Here is a 22,387-nt window from a genome sequence, read left to right as displayed (position 1 = left end):
AGGATAATGCGTACATTTCTTACCAAGCATTGCAGCCTCCTCCTTTGTTTACCCTTCACATCCCTTCCCAGCCTCCCCCCTCCACCCCAATCCCAATCCTTCACCTTCCCCATCCTCCCCCCCCCCCCGCACCGACGTTGTAAAGCTCGTTTTGGACATGACAACTGGTTCTTCTCATTGTTGCAACAGGTCCACCTGTATCCTTAAACAACTGGTTTTTCTCCATCTCCTCCACAAGTTATACTGACATCAAATATAGTGAAAGCAGGGGTTATACTGTGGGGGAGGGACATACAAAGCAACAAAGAGATAATCTTATAAATGCGTTAGAAACACATGCTTGAAAGAGAAAAACATTAAAATACATATATATGGGTTCATTTCCCTGACATCACATTATCTGACCTTTTCCACTTGACTCATACATATACTAGATATTGCAGATAAGGGAAACCATGGGACCTATGTTTCTTTGGGCCTGGCATACTTCACTTAATATAATTTTTTCCATTTCCTAACAAATGGGGCAATGTCGTTCTTTCTGATGGAGGCATAGAATTCCATTGTATATATATACCACATTTTCTTCATCCATTCATCTACTGAGGGGAATCTGGATTGGTTCCATATCTTAGCTATGGTAAATAATGCTACAATAATCATTGTTGTGCTGGTAGCTTTACTGTGGTCTTGTTTGTAAACATTTGGGTAAATGCCCAAAAGCGGGATTGCTGGGTCATAGGGGAGTTCTATGTGAAGTCTTTTGAGGAACCTCCATGCAGCTTTCCAAAGTGGTTGAACAAGTTTACATTCCCACCAACAATGAAGTAAGGTTACTTTCTGTCCACATCCCCTCCAGCATCTGTTGTTAGAGTTCTTGATTCTTGTTGTTCTAACTGGGGTGAGGTGATATCTCAATGTAGTTTGGATTTGCATTTCTTTTATGGCTAGGGATGTTGAACATTTCTTCATGTGTCTATTGGCCATCCTTCTTTCTTCTTCAAAGAAGTTTCTCTTTAAGTCTTTCACCCAATTATTTATTGGGCAGTTGTTTGTTTGAGGATTTGTTGTTGGGTGGTTTAATTTTTTGAGGTCCAAGTATATTTTAGATATGAGACCCTTGTCCGTTGTATGGCTAGTAAAGATCTTCTCCCAATCGGTGGGCTTTCTATTGATCTTGCCAGCTATGTCATTTGCCATGCAGAAGCTCTGCAACTTTATGCAATCCCATTTGTCCAACCTTTCTTTGATTTGTTGTGTTTCCGGGTCTCTATTCAAAAAATTTCGGCCTGAGCCAAGGAGACCTAGGGTTTCTCCTATTCCATCCTGTAATGTTTTCAGAGTGTCTGCTTTGAGTTCAAGGTCTTTGATCCATCTGGAGTTGATTCTGGTGCAGGGTGATATATAAGGATCTAGCTTTAGTTTTCTACAAGTAGTTAACCAGTTTTGCCAGCACCATTTACTGAAGAGGATGTCTTTGTTCCATTCTATTGTTTTAGCTCCCTTATCGAAGACTAGATGGCTATAGGTCTGTAAGTTCATTTCTGGGTTTTCAATTCTATTCCATTGGTCCTGAGGTCTGTTCTTATGCCAATACCAAGCTGTTTTGATTACTATGGCTTTAAAGTAGAGTTCGAAATTTGGTATTGATATTCCTCCAGCAGTGTTCTTTCCATTGAGGAGCGTTTTTGCTATTCGGGTCTTTTATTGTTCCGTATGAATTTTTGGATGGCCTCTTCTATTTCCTTGAAAAATGAGTTTGGAATTTTGATAGGTATTGCGTTGAAATTGTAGATAGCCTTGGGAAATATTGCCATTTTCACGATGTTAATCTTGCCAATCCAGGAGCATGGGAGGTTTTGCCATTTTCTTGGTTCTGAGTTGATTTCCTTTTTCAAGATTTTAGAGTTTTCATCATAAAAGTCCTTCACTTCTTTAGTTAAGTTAATTCCTAGGTATTTTATTTTTTGTGGGGCTATTATAAATGGAGTTGCTTTCCTAATTTCAGCCACACTTTTCTCATTGTTGGCATACAGAAAAGCCATTGATTTGGGGGGGTTAATTTTGTAACCTGCTACTTTGCCAAAGTTTTGAATCAGCTTGACTAATTTGGGAGTGTAGTCTATGGGATTCTTTAAATACAAGATCATGTCATCTGCAAAGAGGGAGAGTTTTATTTCTTCTTTCCCTATTTGGATCCCCTTTATGTCTGCATCTTGTCTTATTGCTGTAGCTAGGCATTCTAATACTAGATTGAAGTGAAGTGGAGAGAGTGGGCATCCTTGTCTTGTTCCTGAATTAAGAGGAAATGGCTTTAGTTTTTCACCATTGAGTATAATGCTGGCTGTAGGTTTGTCATATACAGCCTTTATTGTATTGAGGACTGTTCCATGGATTCCTAATTTTTCCAAAACCTTCATCATGAAGGGGTGTTCGATCTTGTCGAATGCTTTTTCTGCATCTATTGAGATAACCATGTGGTTCTTATCCTTGCTCCTGTTTATGTGATGAATAGTATTAATTGATTTGTGTATATTGGACCAGCTTTGCATCCCTGAAATGAATCCTCTTTGATCGTGGTGTATGATTTTTTGGATGAATTGTTCAAGTCAATTGGCCAAAATTTTGTTGAGAAGTTTTGCATCAATATTCATCAAAGAAATGGGTCTATAGTTATCTTTCTTTGATGAGTCCCTGCCTGGTTTTGGGATGAGGGTTATGATGGCTTCATAGAATGTGTTCAGTAGTGAGCTTTCTCTTTCAATTTCATTGAAAAGTTGGAGGAGTATTGGTGTGAGCTCTGCTTTGAAGGCCTTGTAAAATTCCGCTGTAAAAACATCTGGTCCTGAACATTTCTTAGCTGGGAAGTCTCTTATTGCTTTTTCTATTTCAGTGCTAGATATGGGCCTGTTAAGATAGTATAACTCATCTTGTTTTAGTTTTGGCCTGTCAATATTTGCTAGGAAAAGGTAGATTTCTGTCAAGTTCTCAAACTTATTAGCATAAAGTTTTGAGAAGTATTCCCTTGTAATGTTCTGAATCTTGGTCGTTTCCGTGTTGATTTTTCCATTCTAATCTCTGTGTTCATTAATTTGGGTGTGTTCTTTTCTTTTTCTGATAAGATTTGCTAAGGGTCTGTCCATTTTGTTAAGTTTTTCGAAGAACCAACTCTTTGTTTTGTTGATCCTTGTTATAGTTTTTTTGGGTTCTAATTCATTTAATTCTGATTTATTTTTGATTATTTCTTTCTGTCTACTGGATTGGGGTTCATCTTGCTGCTCTTTTCCAAAGAGGTTTAGAAGTGTCATTATATTGTTGGTTTCCGATCTCTCCAATTTCTTGATGTAGGAGCTCAGAGCTATAAACTTGCCTCTGAGTACTGCCTTTGCTGTGTCCCAGAGGAGCTGGTAATTTGTATGTTCATTTTTGTTGAATAGCATGAACATTTGAATTTCCTTTCTAATCTCTTCCATGACCCACTCATGATTCAGCAGTGTGTTGTTCAGCCTCCATGTGATACCAGACTTTCTTTGGTGGCTTTTGGTGTTGAGTTCTAATTTTATTCCCTTGTTGTCAGAGAGAATGCAAGGTATAACTTCAATATTTCTGAACTTAGACAAGTTTGCTTTGTGGCCTAAAATGTGGTCTATTTTAGAAATTGTTGCATGTGCTGCTGAGAAAAACGTGTATTCTGATGCTGCTGGGTAAAATATTCGGTAGATTTCTGTTAAGACTAGTTGATCTATGCTGCTGTTTAGATCTGCGTTTTCTCTGTTGAGCTTTTGCCGATTTGATCTATCTAGTGGGGAGAGTGTGTGTTAAAATCCCCAAAAATTAATGTCTTTGGATCTATATGGGATTTGAGGGAAAGTAGTGTTTCTTTGATAAATTTGGGTGCTCCATTGTTTGGCGAATAGATATTTAGAATTCTAATATCCTCCTGAAGGAGAGATCCTTTAATTAGTATGCAGCGACCTTCTTTATCTCTTCCAACGAATTTTAATTTGAAGTCTATTTTATCTGATATTAGGATTGCAACTCCCCCCTGTTTATGAGGGCCGTTTGCTTGGTAGGTTTTGTTCCAGCCTTTAACCTTGAAAATGTGTTTGTTTTTATGGGCAAGATGTGACTCCTGCAGGCAGCAGATAGAAGGGTCTTGTTTTTTAATCCAACTAGACAGTCTATGTGGCTTAATTGGAGAGTTCAGTCCGTTAACGTTAAGAGATAAGACTGAGAGGTATTTGGGAGTTCTTGCCATGTTATCCACCTTCTTGGGGGCTGCAAAAACTGGGTTCTTCCTATGGTTCTTGGATTCTCAGTTTGGGTGCAGTTTCTTGGCCTTTATTGCGGTTTGTTGGTTTTCTATGTGTAGGACATCTTTAAGAATCTTTTGTATGGCTGGTTTGGTGGAGATGTATTGTTTCAATTTTTCTTTGCTATGGAAGGTTTTCATTTGACCTTCAGTTATGAAGGAGAGTTCAGCTGGGTACAGTATTCTTGGTTGATAGTTGTTTGTTATTAGGGTATGGCATACATCATTCCAGGCTCTTCTTGCTTTGATTGTCTCTGCTGAGAAATCTCAGGTGATTCTAATTGGTTTTCCTTTATAGGTCCTTAATCTTTGCTCCTTGTCAGCTTTAAGGATCTTTTCCTTGGTCTGAGTTGATCCTGTGTGGATTATAATGTGACGGTGGGATGTCCTATTCTGTTCTGGTTTATTTGGGGTTCTAAAAGCTTCTTGTATCTGAATAGGCCTATGTTTTTGTATTTTTGGGAAGTTCTCTGCTAGGATCCTGTTAAACATTAACTTCTGTTTCTAGGTGCTCCTCTACACCCATTATCCTTAGATTAGGCCTTCTGATGGTGTCTTCCAGGTGTTGGATAGACCTATCATATTTCTTGGACTTGTCTTGGATGTTTGTATGTTCTTTCTCTATAATATCTAGGCTGTCTTCAATCCCTGAGATTTGATCTTCTGCATGGTCTAACCTGCTGTCAAGACTCTCTACATTGTTTTTTTTATCTCTTTTCCTTCTCCTTGGTCAGCTTTGATGGCTTCAATTTCTTTGTTGAAACTTTGTTTTAGGTCTTGTATGAATTTCTTTACTTCCTTAATTTGGTGTTCAGTGTTTGTTTTCAAATCACTTAGTTGATTGGTTATGGTTTCTTTGGACTCCCATTCCTTCTGTTGGGTTCCATTCAGCATTCCCTTTGTGGTCTCCCTGACTGCCTTCAGCTCTATGTTAATGGATTCCATGAATGCCTTTAGTGATCTTTGTGTATTCTCTACCTGGTCTCTCTTTTCCTGTATTACTCTTTGATTAGCTTCCTCCCGTTTGTGGGATTCCTGTAGTTCTCTTTCCTCCCGTTCATGGGATTCCTGCAGTTCTCTTTGAGTGTTCTCAGCCTGCTCACACCATTCCTCCCTTTCTCTTTGAGTATTCTCAAGTTGTTCACACAAATCCTGTATCAGTTTTTGAGTGGCTTCCTCACGCTTATGATATTCCTGTATAAGCTTTTCAGATGCCTCCTCTCTCTCTTTTTCATGCTCATACAGCGTCCTTTGTAAGTTGTCAAACTTCTCATTTATCATGTTTGCCAGCAGTGTTTGCAGAGCTATTTGGGAAATCTCCTATGGATTATTCATTATCTGTTCTGACCCCTGATTATCAAGATTGGGAATTGAGATATCCGGATTTGCCATTTTTCTTGTGTTTTTCCGGCTTACTCTGCCCATTTGAGATGAAAATAGCACCAGTTTTGTGCTAGAACACTATCTTAAGGCAACCATCAATCAAAGTTTGCATTCGTACAGTCAATAGTGTACAGATACAATCTAGTTCAACAGATACATCTATTCAATATCTAACAGCTATATGTTAATGGGCTTCGAAACTCAGAGAAGAATTTGGAAAACCAGAAATTATTAGGGTGAGGGAGAGATGTGGGTAAAAAATAGGAATAGATTGGTGTGGGGAGGCACAGGGAGAGTTAACTATGTCCTAATCACAATGCAGGAAATAGGTTGTGTAGGATGCAATTAGAGAGAGAGAGAGATAGAAGAAAGGGAAAGGGAAATGAAATGAGACCAGAAAAAAATAGAAACGTAAAAATTAATATTATTATGATGATTAAAAGACCATCTATTTAGAGAGGAATGTGAGTATATAAAGAGAAGCTAAGGGACATAGAGGAGAATTGAAAAACTTTAAAAAAATGCTTAAAATATTATATAGGTATAAAGAGGTAGTACTGCTATTAAGGAATTTAATTCTCAGAGGTTTTTAATTGAGTAATAAATTTGTGGATTAATTGTGTACACAATGGGGGATATGGTCTACTAGTTAACTAAGGGTTTATCTGAGGATGTGCAGGACAAGAGTTAACTCACATAAAGAAAATCAAAGGAGAGGAAAAGTTGAGAAGGATGAGAAAGGGAGAAAAAAGATCAGAAGTTCAGTATATCTAGACGAAAAACAAAAAGATAGTTAAGAAAAAAAAAGAGAAAGAAGACAAGAAAGGAAAACCCACATTCACGTATTCCTAAAATAAAAATTATAAGAGGAAAAAAAAGTTACTAGAAAACAATTATTTTTTCAAAAAAGGCAAAAATTAAAGATTAATAAAATTTTTAGTAAAGGAAAAAATTCTTTTTATATATATAAAGTACCAAAAAAAAAAGAAAAAAAAAAAGAAAAGAAAAGAAGAAGAAGAAAAAAAAAGTTCTTTGATTTTTTTTTGAATTTTTTTGGGAGGGGTGGGAAGAATATTGTATCTCCCTTTTGTCTGTAACCAGCCTCTTGTTGGAGTCTCTGGACAGCTTGAGGTCCTGTGGCTTGATTGGTTTGTTCAGTCAGTTTGTTTGAACAGGCAGAAAAATGCTTTGATTTACCCAAGATTTTGAGATCCCCCTCCCAGATTAGTTTAATGGGAGGGTGATCTGCTTTGAGAATCACAAAAGAGGGGGATGCAGTGGTGAGGCTAGGTTCTGGGTAGAGTTGAGGCCTTTCAACAATCAGTAGCTTTTTCCTGGGGCTATTTTGTGAAAAATCTCATAGAGCCCAGCCTGGAGCCATTCTCAGGGTTTCTGTTTTTCAATTGATTTTGGTGGCTGCTAGAGGGAGGGGCAGCCTCTGGCTCTGGTTACCCAGTGAGGAAAGCCACTCCAATGGCTGGCGCCTGAGCTGGGTGACCTTTCCCTGGATGGAGCTGAGTCTGGCAGGTCACTTCGCCGTTAAGTTCTTGTGATCTGCTAAATGACTCGTTTTATTCCAAGGCCTGAGTCAGAGCTGGAAGCTCCTCTGAGCTTTGTCGCTATCCAAGATGGAGATCACTGGTGCTGGGGGAGGGGGGGAGGCGTGGCCTTACCTCCTCTGCTCCCTGAGAAGGAGTGAGGACGTCGGGCTTGTACTCACGCCGAGTCTTGGATCCTGGGTCGTCTCTGGTCTGCAAACTGCAGGATGAAGATGTCCGCTCCTTGTCGGTTCTTGCTGGTGTTGAGTAGAATCTGCTCGCCTGCTGCGTCTGGCTCCTTTGTCCTGGACTCTCTGTGTGAGCACTCAGGTATGTTCCTGGCTGCAGTCTCCCCCGGGACCCTGCCGCCGCTGCCACGGCAGCTGCTGACAAGCACTCAGATGTGTTTTCTTTCCTTGGCTTTCCCTCTCTTATCTAACTCTCTGTCCTGTGATGGCACACTTGGTGTGATTCTCTGGCTTAGGACTTTTCACTGGAACTCTAAAACTGCTTTCTATGTGAGAGCTTGTTCAGATTCCAGCTTCTCCTCTGCCAGCTCCCCGGAACCCCCTGTAGAATTTCTTTAAAAACACTCTGATTGCATTCATATGCTAATATGTATGATTGGCTAATATTCTCCAAGTATGGCTAAGATTTATTCCCTAATAATGGGAAACACTACCATTTGCAATAATTTTAGCACCTGTGAATGCTGTAAAAGGAAAATGAACTGGGAAAAATTTAAGACCCAGAGAGAGGATGGGAAATAAATGCTATGCAGAGCTGTCACTGTAGGGGTTCATCACCTGGGTGTAGGCATGGCTTAGCCCAATTTCCTACTGTGCTCAGGAGGTCACCCTGCAGTGGAACTCTATTCCTGCCTCCTCTTTCTCACTTCCATCCCAATTGGTGTGGGTGGGACTGATTGAAGCCATCTGAATATTATTCAAGCTTGCAGTGTCATTTCCCACCTCTGTCCAGTCAACTCAATATCTACTGTTCCATCTTTTTTATGGAGGAAAGGAGAAAATTAAACTTTGCATTAAATTTGTGATTACTTTTAAGTTTAGATATTGAGATTAATGCAGGAAATATTCTAAGGGATTTCTTGATACCTTAAACTTAGAAGCTGAGCTAGTTTAACAAGCACTTCTTTAATAGCCACTTTAATTTATTTGTGACCATTCTGAGCAAGATTGTTCCTATCTAGCTCTCTGTATGTGAAACATGAAAGAACCAAAGAAAAATAATTTATTCCCAGTAACTTTAGTGTGTAGATCTGCACAACAATGTTAAATGTCATATAGTTCTGTATGAATACTGATCATTATTAAAATAGAAATATGTTATAAATGATTTTCTACCATAAAATTCTTTATACATTCGAAGTTCCTAAGTTCCTAAGTCATATTAAGTCTAGCAGAGTCAAAACAAATGTAGAGAAATTCTCCAGCTAATATTCAGAAAATTATTATTTTATTCATGATACTATTTTCTTTCAAGCATATCGACTGGCTTACTTTCCAAGTCTTTCCATTTCTTACAAATGGGGCAATATCATTATTTCTGATGGATGCATAGAATTCCATGGTGTATATTTACCACATTTTCTTGATCCATTCATTTACTAAGGGGCATCTGTGTTGATTCCATATCTTGGCCATGGTAAGCAATGCTGAAATGAACATGGTTTTGATGGTAGCTCTAGTGTGGCCTGGTTTGTAGTCTATTGGGTAAAAGACCAGGAGTGGGATTGCTGGGTCATAGGGAAACTCTATGTTTAAACTTTTTTTTTTTGTCAGTCATGGGGCTTGAACTCTGGGCTTGGGCGCTATCCCTCAGCTCTTCAGCTCAAGGCGAGCTCTCTACCACTTGAGTCACAGCACCACTTCCTGTTTTCTGGTGGTTAATTCGAGATAAGGGTCTCACGGACTTTTCTTCTGGGCTGGCTTTGAACCATGATTCTCAGATCTCAGTCTTTCAGTAGCTAGGATTACAGGCGTGAGCCACCGGCACCCAGCTATGTTTAATCTTTTAAGGAACCTCCATAGAGTTTCCAGTTCAACTACTCTGGAAAAATACATTTTATAGGGACTTGTTTACAATATTTATCGGCTGAGCACTGTTTCAACTGAAAAGAAGTGAATGAGTCTTTGTTGTTTTTGGCGGTCCGGTCATGAGGCCTGAACTCTGGGACTTGGCACTGTCCCTTAGCTCTTCAGGTCAAGGCTAGCGCTCTACCACTTGAGCCACAGTACCACTTCCGCTTTTTTCTTTTTTGCTTATGTGGTGCTGAGGAATCGAACCCAGGGCCTCATGCATACAAGGCAAGCACTCTACGACGGAGCCACCTTCCCAGCACTGAATGAGTCTTTAATTTCCATCTTTACAAGTCCAATTTTAGTGTCTTGATAATAGTCTGAAAATGGGTTAGCCTATAGGAAAGTAAAAATTTGGTAATTCTGTATGTAGGAAATGAGTGAGACCTAATGGCAATCGAGACAGTAAGAATGGCAGAAACCAGATGCATTTATATGAAGTTAATGAAATTTTATTATATAAAAGCTAAGAAGTTTAAATAAGTGCTGCTAAACTTTATATACAACGAGAGAATGAGGTTACCGGAAGTAAGCATCAAGAAGGGTTATGAATATAAAGATGGAAACAAGGTTTTGAATAAGTATCCACAAATTGATGACTAGGCAATTCTGTAGATTTTTTTTTTTATCACTATAATATTGTGGTGGCAAGATTCCATTTTTTTTTTAGTTACGCAAGTACATTTTATTTTTTAAATTTAATTTTTTGTCAAGGTTATATACAGTTATATACCATAAGGTAGTGAGTACATTTCTTATTGGACATTGTTACCCATTCTTGTTTTCTTTTGTTGGTCCTGGGGCTTGAACTCTGGGCCTGGCCACTGTCCGTAGCTTCCTTTCCCTCAAGAGCACTCTAACAATTGAGCCACAGAACCAGATTTTTGAAGTAGTCTATTGGAGATATGAGTCTCATGGAGTTTCCTGCCTGGGCTGGCTTGGAACTGCAATCCTCAGATCTCAGCCTCCGGAGTAGCTAGGATTAGAGGTGTGAGCCACCAGTGGCAGGCAAACTCTGTCTATATTTAGCAACTAATTTTCTCAGGTGGCATTACATTCAATTTAAACGTGTAGATAGTTTCCATACACATTCTATGGGGAAAGTAGCTGAATAGGAAAAAATAGTTAACTGTTTTCTTGATTAGTCTCAATCTAGAAAGTTATGAGATGATAACATCACTACATAGCAGGGCAAACTGAATGTAAAGTTCTGGAGAATAAACATGTCAGTCTATGTCTTTCCTGTTGTAACGTTTAGCAAAGGGATGAAAAGTAAATATGCCTGTGCTTAAAACAACCTTCTTCCTGAAGGCTGAGATTAGACTTTCCCTAAAAGAATATACCACCTACTTTGAGATTATATCCCTATACATATGAAACAAAGTTATAAAGAAATAACAGAGCCAAAGATTTTACCATCAAAAGTGTGATCCTTTCTTGACTAGCCTGGATTATTAAAAGTGATGGGGTTCAAAGCACAGATTTCAAGCTATTGCTCAGTAGAGAATAGGAAAATACTTTATAAATCAAAGTATTAGGAGGCTGAGGCAGGATCATTATGAGCTTGAGGCCAGTCTGCGCTACAAAAAGAGAGACTGTCTAAATTAGGTAATTAATTTCAATAACACCAAAACCATCACTTATATACAAAGAGGGGCATGAAAAAAATATTTAATCTTGATCAAAACCAGTAGGATCAGAAAATGACAATAGTGACATTATTTAATAATTTCAATGAAGTTTCACATTCATAGCTCCTAAACAAAAATGTTTATAGAAACAATATATTAAACATCACATACAAATTAATTAGAATAATTTTAAGGAAATTGTACATCTTTTTCATGTTTGTGTAACAATACAAAGAAAAACTATAGCGGTTATAAATGAGAAATTGTAAAGGGGTTTGGAAAGTTAAATTATTATTTCTCATGAGTAAAATAAATGAAATAGTTAAATTATCATATCTCATGAAAAAGAATACATTCACCTAACAAAGTCTCCTTTTATCTACAATTTCATGTTCCAAGCTTTATTTACCTACACTAAACTACTGTCTACAAATATCCAATAGAATATTGAACAAAAGAACACTTCATAGATTGTAAATGTCATGCCATTCTGAGAAGCACAATGAAATCTCCTACCATCCCATTCTCGCTGGCTGGGAAAGTAAATCATCGTTTGCTCACTGTGTCTTCTGGGCCCAGTTTGTCTTCTGTAAATATGCAACCCACTCATAAGGTACTGAATGTCTGTCTCAGGCATCTGATCAACTGTAGTGAGGTCCCACTGTTGTGAATGATAACCCTTATATTAGCCTACCACTGCCTACTCTGTCCTATGTCATTCTCTTCACCTTCTTTTCTCACTTGAGAGCTGTGTGATGGCATATTTCCTGTATCACACCATCCTCATAAGAAGACCTGTTACTTTGAAGTCTGAAGGACTACCTTATGTGGTGATGAATTTGGCTAGCATGTACAAGGAGCTAGGTCTCATTTCAAGCCACACACACACACACACACACACACACACACACACACACACACACACACACACACACACATACTTTGTGAAAATATGACAAAAGTAACAATATTTATAAAACTTTTATTACAGCATATCATAATTATTCTATTTTCTTAATACTTAATGGTTATTAATTACTAACTGTGGCTATTTTATGTTTTATAAGTATTCATGCATAGAGAAAACTATGTATGTATTTAAAACAATATATATATATATATATTTATATATTTAAGGTACATATGATAGAGAATAGATAGAGTTAAAATCTGTTGCTATCTATAGTTTAAGACAAGCAATCCATTGGGGTTAGGGGGGAGTGAACTTGTAATACCCAAACCAGTAAATACAGCTAGCTATCTGAACAGATTTACAGTGATTATTTGCAGATTCCATTGCAAATTGGGTATAGTTGTTACTAAACCTAGATATATCTATGTAGAAGTTAAATTGTAGAAAAATCTAAGGACTATATCACCATATGGTGAAATTCACACTGATTGGTCTCATCTGAATACCTCTCATTCTATTAATGAAGACATATTGAAACATGTAGAGATGTAAATGACAATAAATTACCAGGTTATTGTTATATCTAAGACATATATATATATATATATATATATATATATATATATACTATCAAGTATAGAGTCTTATTTTTTTTCTTTATAGCATTTTTGATTCAATATGAGTAATAGAAGATATAGTATAAAGTCTTACTCATGAAAATATACAGTAAACAATACAGTAACAATACAATAGCATATTTAAAGCATCATTTCTTCATTTTTAAAAGATAATACCTGAGAATTAAATGCAGGCACATTAGAGAAAAATTTTGTCAAATTTAATTTTTGTCCAAAATCTCATGTCTTCTTCAAATTTGATGTCTATGCAAAATAAATATGAAATACATTCATCACTGCTTTACTTACTACAGGAAAGCATTGAACTCAAAATGGAAAACAAATATCATATTCCAGAATAAGTTACAGTATTTCAGGATGAACACTAATAAGACCAGTTAGAATCCTGCTAACTTTTTGGCTATTTTCTAGTGCCTAATTTCAACTTTCAATCTGAGTTGACATTCTTTTTCCTTCAACCACTGTTTGATTTAAATGCCTCTGGGCTGGAATTCTACTCAATTCTTAATTTTTTCATCCTTATCTCAGTTGGACACATGTCATAGACCCCTCACCCCACTTGTGCTAGCAGGTATCTCCTTCATCTTTCTTATTTATGGCTCCTCATATTGAACTTCTAACCAAAGCAATGATTGAGCTAACGCAATTGAACCTGCATTTTCAGAATACAGATAGTTTTTGTTCTCTTTGTAAAGCAAATGCTTGTTTCAGCTCCCTTAGTAACTTGTAGTAAGTGTTTTTTCTACTGTATTTTTCAAAGGACATGTTAAGGAATCTTGGTTCATGCATACTTACCCTTGGACACACACAAATATTTTTGAAACATAGACATCTGTACAAATTAAGGCAATGGATGTTTCTTGAATGGTGTTAAGAAATCTAGGCTATATTTTATATTGCCTTCACATATGAGTTCTATTTTGGAAAGCTGAAGAAGTTTCAACTCCCTTATTCATTACCTTACAGTCATTAAGAACTTGGTAATGTGTGGTATATATACACAATGGAATTCTATGCCTCCATCAGAAAGAATGACATTGCCCCATTTGTTAGGAAATGGAAAAACTTGGAAAAAATTATATTAAGTGAAGTAAGCCAGGCCCAAAGAAACATAGGTCCCATGGTTTCCTTTATTTGTAATATCTAGTATATGTATGAGTCAAGCGGAAAAGGTCAGATAATGTGATGTCAGGAAAATGAACCCTTAGCTGTGTATTTTAATGTTTTTTTTTTCTTTCATGCATGTGTTTCTAACGCATTTATAAGATTATCTCTTTGTTGCTTTGTATGTACCTCCCCCACAGTATAACCCCTGCTTTCACTATATTTGATGTCAGCATAACTTGTGGAGGAGATGGGGAAAAACCAGTTGTTTAAGGATACAGGTGGTCCTGTTGCAACAATGAGAAGTACAAGTTGTCATGTCCAAAATGAGTTTTACAACTTCGGTGTGGGGGGGGGAGAAAGGGGGGAAGGAGAAGGATTGGGATTGGGGGGGAGGGAGCAGGCTGGGAAGGGATGTGAAGGGTAAACAAAGGAGGAGGCTGCAATGCTTGGTAAGAAATGTTCGCATTATCCTGCCCATGTAATTGTAACTCCTCTGTACAGTATGTTCACAAATAAAATAAAATTAAATTTAAAAAAAAGAACTTAGTAATGTCACTATGTAGTGTTAATATAGTGCTAAGTAGCCTAAAGTCTGCTATGGTTTAATTCTGAAGTAATTAAATATTTCTCTACAGAAAAAAATGATGTGGGATGCCAATTACTACAATGGAATACCATATATCCCCAAGAAGAGAAAAAACAGGCAATGAATGAAACACTTTAGATCACATTAGGCCAATAACATAAAATGTTGAATTTCATCAAAATGTATATCTATAATAATAGATAATAAATATCCCTGGAATACAAATACCAATTTTGTGGGAAGTAAAGTAATACAGAATATACAAAGAAGAATTAAAAATCACTGATGATTTTTAACTGGTGGCTCACACTTGCAAATCCTAGCTAGACATGTTGCTGATATCTGAGGATTATGGTTTAAAACCAGTCTTCAGAGAACAGATCATGAGACTTTATCTCCAATTATTCATTTAAAAAAAGCTGACAGTGAAGCTGTGGCTCTAATGATAAAGAACCTTAAATGAAAAAACTAATAGACTGCAATTAGGTCCTGAGTTCAAGTTCCAGTACTGGCACCAAAAACTAAAAATTGAAAATCAATCAATAAATCACTTCTCATCAATAAGGAAACAAGTGCTTTAACTTAAAAATTGCTAAAGAGTTTGCGCATGTGGTTCACCCAAGAAGATATTAAATTCACAGGCAACATCAAAGTAGCTAACATCATTAGTCATTAGAGAAATAATACAAATGGAAACAAAAAAACTACATTTTTAAGATAAATGAGATAGATAAATGCAAAAACATTTTGACTATGACATTTGTAATTATGTTGAATGATGGGATTCAGAACAAAAAATGCATACTGTAGGATTCCACTTAGAAGAATTATAAGAAATGAAAAATTAGAATAATGAGTGTTTTCTAGGTTGGGGATCAGAGGGAGAGAATGAATACATACATAGTATAAGACAAAACATGAGAAAGGATACATAGTAAAGATAGAAAACAAAAATACTCTGTGGTATACTTTGCATACATACATGTTCATACATATATCTCTATCAAAATGGAGATATGTTTATATATGTATCTATTAATTATGTATATATACCTATCTATTAAGACACATACAGATATTTGTATATATATAGATATATTCCAAAATATACATTCAAAAATATCAAGTTGTAAAAGTCAACCATATACATATTACTATGTATCAGTAATACTTTATAATACTATCTATTGAGAAAATAACAAATAAAATCACAGTGATTCATGTAATTTGTTTTTCATTATGGGGCTTGAACTCTGGGCCTGGGTGCTGTTTCCCAGCTCTTCAGCTCAAGGTTGGCACTCTGCCACTTGAGCCAGAGCACCACTTCTGGTTTTCTTGTCGTTAATTGGAGATAAGAGTCTCACAGAGTTTCCTGCCTGGAGCTGGCTTTGAACAGTGATCCTCAGATCTCAGCCTACTGAGTAGCAGGCTTACAGGCATGAACCACGAGCACCCGGTGATTCATGTAATTTTTAAAATCTCTAATTTCTAAAACCTCAGATTTATTAAACCTCTTCTTACTTTTTCTTTCAATTAAAATAAATGATGTAGATTAACAAAACATGTGCCTGAAACTTACTATTTTTTATTGAGGGAGTGTTTCAATTGGATTTTTCAATGCATATACCATAATATTTCTTGAATGTTTATGTTGATTGTTAATTATAATTATGTAACCTTTATCAATTTTTTTGTCAGTCATGGGGCTTGAACTCTGGGCTTGTGTGCTGTCCCTGTGCTCTTCAGCTCAAGGCAAGCACTACTGCTTGAGCCACAGCACCACTTCTGGTTTTTTAGTGGTTTATTGGAGGTAAGAGTCTCATGGACTTTCCTTCTCTGGGCTGGCTTTGTACCATGATCCTCACATCTCAGCCTCCTGATTACTAGCATGAGCCACTGGTGCCTGGCTCATCTTCATTTAAACTCTGTTGGAATAAAACATGAATATTGATTATTTTGTTACAGAAGTCTGGCTTGTTATCATTATGCTAATCTTTTTGTAAAATTTAATTATTTCTGTGAATTCTAAAGAAATTGGCTTTTTTTGCTATGCAAGTATTGGGATATAAACAAAAAAATCATAGTATAAAAACTTGGATGGGTTAACAATCTTATTTGTATTTATCATAAGGCCCCATAATTTATTAGGTCTTCCAGGTATCTACTAATACTTGTAATTTTAAATCTTGTGATAAAAAAGGGTCAGGTTTTAAATGTACTCATGCAAACTCCAGCAGCATGTGCTGTCATTTACCTGAGGAATTCATTTACAGAACCTTGCCATTTGAACAGCAGGGAGCTAAGTTCCCTGAAGTGTCTCTAAGCATTTCAGGCTCAATGAGTCAGGACTAAATAAAACTCAGGTACTGTGAAAATAAACACTTGCCATATAAATCTATGAATGGATGGTTAAGCATTAGCAAGTCTGCACTATCTCCAAGGTCCTTATAGATCATTGAAATCTCAAATTTCGTAAGCTGGAGTGAGTAACCACTCACACTCTAAAGAACAAGATGTCCCCTGATCATCTCACAATTTTGTGTAATAGAAGGGAATTAGAGCACCTAATCAGAATACCAATGGAGAGAAAATGATATTCTAGCAAATACACAATTCTCGAAAGTATACAAAGGATTATTGCTGTCATTTCACCTCAATGGTAGAACACTATAAAACAGTGATAAATTACTTTCATTAAATATCAATTGAAATATGCCACTTGGTTGTAATTCTTTTCTATACCTAGCCAGATGAAAACAATTGCAGAAATGAATTGCACATAAAAGGAGCTTTCTTTTTTTGTCAAAAAATTCCCTCCTAGGAATTGGGAAGACATTCTCAGAAGACATTTTTATATTTTAGGGAAGTGAAGAGCAAAATGTCTTTCTTTTTAGGTGGATTCAGAGAGAGAGGGAGTCACATTCTCAGTTATGAAGGGGAAGAAGGAACCAAACAGTAGATGGGAATGAGGACCTAATGGGAGAGAGCAGTGTCACTGGAGAATTGCAGTTGAAGGGAGGATGGGATCATTACCTCTTCCCATTTCTCTTTTTCCATTTGGCCAATATATTCCAATTCTGATCGCGCCCACCATGTACCACATCTCTGGCTCCAAAACAAAGAAGCCAACCTAGAAATAAAATAAAACTTCCTTCCTGAAAGTTTAACTTGCAGCAACAGTGAGCTTCCCATGAAGCTGACTGCAGCATTCACTAAACTACCTGATTTTCTTATATCCTCAATAGTGTGCAGGTGATGCAGGACAGTATCAATTGTCTTGGAGAATTTAAATGAGAATCCATTTTGACTTGAGGCAAAGAAATAGTAGCGTCAAATGATGGAAGGTATAACTCTTCCTTATTATACAAGAAAGGATGCCACAACATCTTAACCTCCAGTAGATCCTATTCTAAAGTGGCGGCTGATAAATACAAACTATGATTAGAGGTCTGTGCAGGTTTTTCAGCCCAGGACTGAAGGTTGTCTACAAATATGGTGACAAAATAAGTCATTGACAGCAGTCTCCTAGGAAGGAATGGACCAAGTGCACACACTGACTGAGGCCTTGCACAAAGTATCACAATGTGTCCTGGAGATTTCTCCTTCAATATGGGTGTCAATCCAGAGTGAAAGAAAGAGACAGGAGAGTGATGAAGAAGTGAAGAAATCACCAGGCACCAATGGGTTCACAATTGTAATGCTCGCTACCTAGCAGTCTCTGAACTGAGGACTGAGGTTCAAATCTAGCCTAAGCAGAAAAGTTCTAAAGACATCATCTTCAACATAGTAAGCAACATGCAGGGTTCGAGGCATGGCTCAAGTGGGAGAGCAACAGCTGTAAGGTAACAAGCTGGTTTTAAATCCTGGTACCAGATGGAGGAAAAAACAGAAAAGAAATAAAATAAAGTTCCCTTGTGAATATAAAATTTAAACTGAGTTGTGAGCAAAAATGTAATAACACAATTTTCTTAGTTGTAAAAATCATGAACAGGATGACATCAGTCAAAATGTATTGTACTCATAAATTGATATATTAAATTGAAAACCCATTGTATAACTATTTAATGCCAATAAAATAAATAAAATAAAAATAGAAATATTAAATTATATATCATAAGAGATTTCATCATGGCATTTGCATACATACAAAGAAAGGAAATTTGTTTATTTATTGATTGATCAGTGGTGGGGCTTGAACTCTGGGCTTGAGCGCTGTCCCTGTGCTCTTCAGCTCAAGATGAGTGCTCTACCTCTTGCGCCACAGCACCACTTCTGGTTTTCTAGTGATTTTATTGGAGATGAGTTTCACGGACTTTCCTGCCCGGGCTGGCTTGGAACCATGATCCTCAGACGTCAGCCTCATGAGTAGCTAGGATTAAAGGCGTGAGCCATGGGAGCCCAGCTAGAAAGGAACTTTGATAATGTTCACCACCTCAACAGGCCAAAGAACATTTTTTAAAAGATCAAAACACATAATCTTAGTGAGAATTTCAGAATGGGGTAGACTATATTGCTTTAAGTAGATAGATTGACTGGAAATATTGTTGTTTTTCTTTATTTCCAGTCAAATTGTAAGGACATTTCCAGAAACATTATATTCTAACCGCTTCCCCATATTTGTCTATTCTGTGTATCCAAAGTGAAATGTCTTTTTCTATCTAAATTCACCACAGAAATATGTGTTTGTATTCCAGTTCTCTCCAACCTGCAAGTGCATAGATCATGGTTTCCAATTTATCTTTAGCAACAGAGATATATCAAATATTTTTATTTGTTTCTATCTTCTTTTAAAAATATGCTTGAATAATTTTTCATTCTTCATATCGTGAATGGTACTTAGAAACTTACTGGGAAAAATAAAAAGGAAAATGTTCAGATTATTTCCTGTTCCTAAACATCATACTAAATACACATGCATTCGAGTATTTATGCATGGGAATTCTGTCGATTGTACACACTGTTGGTATAGAGCTACATCAAAATTGTAGGCAACAAAAATAAGGTTTATATGTTTTGATAAGGGAAGTCTAATTTTTCATGGATTTAATTTGCAAAAAATTATAACTGTAAACTGCAATAAAGATATGATCTTTGATCAACTATTCATTTAGTTTTACCTTTCAATTTCATTTCTTTAAATTGCAATGTTGAAATTTCTTGACACCGATGAAAATGATACAAAACTCAGTGAAAGATTTTTAAATATAACTTCATTGCACTCCCACAAATATTAGAAATCTTATATAAGAAGGGCATAATTTCTCAAAAGACACAAGATAGAAAGTAGGGATATATTATATTATATTATATTATATTATGTTATATTATATTCATATAATATACTAACACTCCTGACCCGGGAAAGTAGTGACAAAAATAACATTAAAAGACTCTTTCGAGTCCTTGTAATTGGAATGAGTCCACTTTAAATCCTTTCATAAGGATCCATTGGAGGGCAAGTCTGGTGCCAGCAGCTGTGGTAACTCCAGCTCCAATAGTGTATATTAAAGTTGCTGGAGTTATAAAGCCCCTAGTTGGATCTTGGGAGTGGGCAGTGATCCGTCGTGAGGTGAGTCATGCCTCTCGGTGCCCTCTTCCATACTATTAGCTGAGTGTTCCACCCAGGCTGAAGCATTTTGAAAAAAAATTTCAAAGCACACTGGAACTGGACTTAACTCTCCAATTAAGCAACATAAACTGTCTAGTTGGATTAAAAAGCAAGATCCTTCTATCTGCTGATTTCAAGAGTCACACCTTGCCCATAAAAACAAACATATTCTGAAAGTGAAAGGCTGAAATAAAATCGACCAAGCAAACAGCCCCCATAAACAGGCCGGAGTTGCAATTCTAATGTCAGATAAAATAGACTGAAAATTAAAATTCGTGAGAAGTGATAAAGAAGGTTGCTACATACTAATTCAGGGATCTCTCCTTCAGGGGGATATTACAATTTTAAATATCTATTCACTGAAAAACGGAGCACCCACATTCATCCAAGAAACACTACTTTTCTTCAAATCGCACATAGATCCAAAGACATTAGTTGTTGTGGACTTTCACACACCACTATCCCCACTACATAGATCAACTCAGCAAAAACTCAACAGAGAAACCGCAGATCTAAACAACTGCATAGATCAACAGACACCTACTGAATATTTCAACCAGCAGCATCTGAATACACGTTTTTCTCAGCAGCACACAGAACATTTTCCGAAATAGACCACATTTTAGGTCACAAAGCAAACGTCCAAATTCAGAAACATTGAAGTTATGCCTTGTATTCTCTCAGACCACAAGGAAATAAAATTAGAACGCAACACCATAAGCAACAAAAGAAAGTTCTGTAACACACGGAGCGTGAAAAACACACTGTTGAATCAACAGTGGGTTGTGAAAGAGATTAGAAGGAAATTCAAGTGTTCATGATATTCCACTAAAATGAACACACAAATTACCGGCTGCTCTGGGACACAGCAAAGGCAGTACTCAGGAGCAAGTTTATAGCTCTGAGTTCCTACATCAACAAATTGGGGAAATATGAAACCAAGAATTTAATGTGACATCTGAACTTCCTTGGAAAAGAACAGCAAGCTAAACCCCAATCCAGTATATGGAAAGAAATAATTAAAATTAAATCAGAATTAAACTAATTAGAATACAAAAAGCTATAGCAAGAATTAACAAAACAAAGAGTTTTTCTATGAAAAAATTAACAAAATTGACAGACCTTTAGCAAATTTTATCATAAAAAGAAGGGAACACACCCAAATAAACAAACTCAGAGATGAGAATGGAAACATCATCACCGAAACAACCAATATTCAGATCATTATAAGGAAATACTTCTCAAAACTTTATGCTAATAAGTTTGAGAATCTGGAAGAAATCACGATTTCCTAGCAAATATCAACATGCGAAAATTAAACCAAGATGAGTTAAATCAACTTAATAGGTCCATATCAAGCACTGAAATAGAAACAGCAATAAGAGACCATCCATCTAAGAAAATCCCAGGACAGGATGGATTTACACCTGAATTTTATAAGGCCTTCAAAGTAGAACTCACTCCAATACTCCTCCAAATCTTCAATGAAATTGAAAGAGAATGTTCACTACCAAACACTTTCTATGAAGCCATCATAACCCTCATCCCCAAACCAGACATGGACTCATCAAAGAAAGAACTATAGACCCATTTCTTTGATGAACATGGTTGCAACAAAATTTTGGCCAATCAACTTCAAAAATTCATAAAAAAATCATATACTATGATGAAACAGGATTCATTTCAAGCATGCAATATACACAAATCAATTAACATAATTCATTACATCAAGAGCAAGGATAAGAATCACGTGGTTATCTCAATAGATGCAGAAAAAGCATTTGACAAGATCCAACACTCCTTTATGATGAAGGCTCTGGAAAATTAGGAATCTATGGAACAATCCTCAATACAACAAAGGCTGGGAATGTCAAACCTACAGCCAGCATTATACTTAATGGTGAAAACCTAAAGCCATTTCCTCTAAACTCAAGAACAATACAAGGATATCCACTCTCTCCACTTCTCTTCAATTTAGTATTAGAATGCCTAGCTACAGAAATAAGATGCAAACATAAAGAGGATCCAAAGAGGGAAAGATGAAATAAAACTCTCCCTCTTTGCACATGACATGATTTTGTATTTAAAAAATCCCATGGACTCCACTCCCAAATTAATAGCTATGATTCAAAACTTTGGCAAAGTAGCAGGGTATAAAATTAACCTTCAAAAATCTATGGCTTTTCTGTATGCCAAAAATGAGAAAGTGTGGCTGAAATCAGGAAAGCCACTCTTTTTGGAACAGTCCCACAAAAAAATAAAATACATAGGAATTAACTAAAGAAGTGAAGGACCTCTACAAGAAAAAATAAAAACCTGTAAAAGGAAATCAAAGCAGAATTTAGAAATTGGAAAAGCTTCCCATGCTCCTGGATTGGAAGGATCAACATCGTGAAAATGGCAATACTTCCCAAGGCTATCTACAAATTCAATGTGATACCTATCAATATTCTAATCTAATTCTTCAAAGAAATAGAAGAGACAATCCAAAAATTCATATGGAACTATAAAAGACCCGAATAGCAAAAACAATCCTTAACAGAAACAACAGTGTTGGGGGAATAGCAATACC

The sequence above is a fragment of the Dipodomys merriami genome, unplaced genomic scaffold (genome assembly GCF_024711535.1).
Source record: "Dipodomys merriami isolate MVZ:Mamm:240054 unplaced genomic scaffold, mDipMer1.0.p SCAF_470, whole genome shotgun sequence".
In the NCBI taxonomy this organism is placed as follows: Eukaryota; Metazoa; Chordata; class Mammalia; order Rodentia; family Heteromyidae; genus Dipodomys; species Dipodomys merriami.
This window is presented reverse-complemented; position numbering follows the sequence as displayed.